The sequence below is a fragment of the Neofelis nebulosa genome, chromosome 6 (assembly GCF_028018385.1).
Source record: "Neofelis nebulosa isolate mNeoNeb1 chromosome 6, mNeoNeb1.pri, whole genome shotgun sequence".
In the NCBI taxonomy this organism is placed as follows: domain Eukaryota; kingdom Metazoa; phylum Chordata; class Mammalia; order Carnivora; family Felidae; genus Neofelis; species Neofelis nebulosa.
The window spans coordinates 43099555-43102760 of record NC_080787.1 but is presented as its reverse complement, the minus strand read 5'-3'; the positions used below and the strand labels follow the sequence as shown (position 1 = coordinate 43102760).

The following is a 3206-nucleotide window of genomic DNA, read 5'->3' as shown; positions in this document are numbered from 1 at the left end:
AGAAAGCTTTCTGGACCAACCAGCCTGTGGAGTGGACCGTATTAGCTCTTGGTGTCAACACATTCAATCCAGCAGATGGGGGGTAATCGCCAGTGGTATTCACATGGTGTCCTGTGTGTGCTTCTCCCCAGCTAGGCTGCAGGCTCTGTGAGATCAGGAAGAGTGCCGTATTCTCCATGACAGGTCCTACAGTTCTGGGCACATGGTAACTGGAGTGATGAAAAAGCCTGACACGTTCCCAGAACTGATGCTGTTAGTGTACTACCAAAGGAAGAGGCAGGCAGGGCCTTCTAGGCTCCATGGAGAGGTCCACAACTCAGCGACTCAACATGGGGGTCTTTGGGATTGACTAGCTGCAACCCATCTGTGACATCATAGTAGGGACAGGCGCCTTCAGTGATGTGTATTAAGTGGACTTCCATGGATTCAAAAAGACACTGCAAGAGGTGGAAAAGAGAACTCCCCCTTGTCTTCAATTACATCTTTCCTCTTGTCCCCTCTCTCACATTTCAGTTTCCAGCCCAGACTGTATAAAAGAGTCAGTCTGACCAATTCCCCTACTAGAGGTGTGTGTTGGGAGAGAGGGTTTTGTGGGATGTTCTAATCTCCCAGGCTGAATCCTCTCCTCCTTGTCCTTTACCCTCCTCTCCCTTCCCAGAAAACTCCTCTGACTCACTGATATTTCACTCCCTCCCACCCCAGCTCCCAATTTCTCTTCATTTTAGAGAAAATGAAGAGACATCCTTTTGTAAAATCCATGTCTAAGTCCTTGCTCCTGGAGGAAGACAACTTCCTTCGGAAAGAGGCAGGGTGAGTATTGCATTGGGACAGGGAGGCTGTCGTGGCATTTTCTTTATTTCTCTTTTCAACTGATCTGAATTTCCCCTCCTTTAGGAAAGCCAGGAGCCCCAAGGGATCAAGGTGGGAGGCAGAGGGAAGCCCTCAGTCTCTGCCCTCTAACTCATCGGGGACCAAGCTCTGCTTCTCTGTGCCCCATGTCTCTGAGCCCTGCCTCTGTGGGTGCAGTGTGAGGACCAAGGCAGTGCTACACCCCCGGCCCTCTCCAGTTTCCCGCCCAACCTCTCAGGTACTCCCTAAATTGTCAGTAGGGAGGAAGCAGCAGTCTCCTCCGGTGGTTATCTTCAGGCCTCAACTCTCCCAGAGTTCTCCAGAGCCCAAGGCCAAGACCAAGGCCAAGGCCCAGCTGCTATCTTGGGGTGGGTCAAGAATTTCTTGCAAAGGCAAGTCACGCAAGCTGATACCCATGGGCGTGTGGCCCCAGGGATTTCTTGCCCCACTCGCCAAGTCCTTGCCAGGGGACTCACTGCACACTATGTCCCCTGGGAAGGGAGCCATCTCCCCAGCCAGGAAGCCACATCCCCAATGATATTACTTGTGCAGGGTGACAAATGCCAGTCCTCTCTACCATTCTTATTTAAATAAAAATGTATTTAGTCAATTATGGTCTTCCTCTTGTGTCTACTGAAAGCATGGTAATCGTCTGTTTGAATTGAGAATATATTTTATCTTCTCATTCTACTCCCAGTTGGGTTTTCCAGGGTCCTGGTCTTATAATTGAGGGTGTTAATGATTTTTCAGTTATGGCTGCCCGTAACCCTGGGCACAGGGTACACTGTGACATTTGGATTTTTTTTTCCTGTAGTGTCCAGTTCCAGTGGGCCATGGACTGAACTACCTGAGTTCAGTTTCAATAAACCATCAACCTGGTGGAATTTTGACTGGAATTGTATTGAATCTATATATCGGTTTGGTGAGAGGTGGTATCATTAACATATGAGTCTTCCCATTCGTGAACATGGTATATCTCTCCACTTATTTAAGACCTTAAATTCTCTCCATAATGTCTTACAGTTTCAGTGTAGGAGTCTTGCACATTTTTCGTTAGATTTGTTCCTGGGCATTGGAAGGGTTTTGCTGCTGTTGTAAATTGTATTTTTTTAATTTTGTAAATTTTTTTTTGTTTTTTTTTTTTATAAATTGTATTTTTTATAAGGATTTTTAAAATGTTTTTATTTATTTTTGAGAGAGAGAGAGAGCATGCAAGCAGGGGAGGGGCAGAGAGAGCAGGGGTGGGTACAGAGAATTTGAGGAAGGCTCTCTGCACTGACAGCAGAGAGCCGCTGTGGGTTGGAACTCAGGAACCATGACATCATGACCTGATCCGACATCAGATGCTTAACCGAATGAACCACCCAGGCACCCCTAAGGAATTTTTCTAAGTACTGGTGATGGGTAGTGTAAGAAGGAGAGCGTCTGCAATACCTACGTTTGTCTTTTTTTCTAAAAGAACAGCTTTACTGAGATGTAATTCACATACTATACAATTTGTCCATTTAAAGTGTGCAATTCAATGGTAGTATATTCACAGATATGTGTAATCCTCATCATAATAAATTTTAGAGCATTCTATCACCTTGTAAAGAAACCACATACCCTTTAGGTATCACCCACCTATTATTGCATTGCTTTTTATGATTTGATTTTCTATTTTTTTGTTGCTGGTATAAAAAACTGTAATTTATCTGAGTATATCACTTACATTCAGTGACTTGGCTAGATACACCTATTAATTCTAGTAGCTTGTGATTCTGTGGGATTTTCTATGTACAACTTCATGTCATCTATGAATAAGAATATTTTGCCTTTTCCCTTCCCAATCTTTAAGCCTTTCATTTCTTTTTCTTGCCTCATTGCCATGGCTAAGATGTCCAATGCAACGCTGAATAGAAATGTTGAAGTGAACACCCATTATCTTGGCCTGATCTAAAGCCATGCTGTATCCCTAGTGTTTAGAACAGTGCCTGGAATAAAGAAATTGTTTCAAGCAGGACATTAAAAAATTTTTTTGATGTTTTTATTTATTTTTGAAGGAGAGAGAGAGAGACAGAGCATGAGTGGGAGAGGAGCAGAGAGAGAGGGAGACACATAATTCGAAGCAGGCTCCAGGCTCTGAGCTGTCAGCACAGAGCCCCATGAGGGCTCGAACCCCACAAACTGTGAGATCATGACCTGAGCCGAAGCTGGATGCTCAACCGACTGAGCCACCCAGGCGCCCCAGGCAGGACATTTTTTGATTAATTGATGTCAATTTCCTCTTTTCCAGAGCCCTATGATTATGAAGCATTGTTCCAGGCCTGGAATTATAGTTACCCCTAGAGAATCACACAGTTCTCTTGGGAACTTGC

At 44.7% G+C, this 3206-nt stretch overlaps 1 long non-coding RNA gene across 2 annotated transcripts; it reads left to right on the top strand.

Annotated features, from left to right (window-relative positions):
• Positions 1-399: 399 nt before the first annotated feature.
• Positions 400-1815, top strand: LOC131514185 (uncharacterized). 2 transcript variants are annotated; one of them, XR_009262974.1, is made up of 4 exons: positions 400-566; positions 703-810; positions 895-1087; positions 1664-1815. It is a non-coding gene; the product is annotated as an uncharacterized LOC131514185 (long non-coding RNA). The 2 variants fall into 2 exon arrangements; XR_009262973.1 differs by lacking the exon at positions 1664-1815 and having other exon boundaries at positions 895-1459.
• Positions 1816-3206: the final 1391 nt, after the last annotated feature.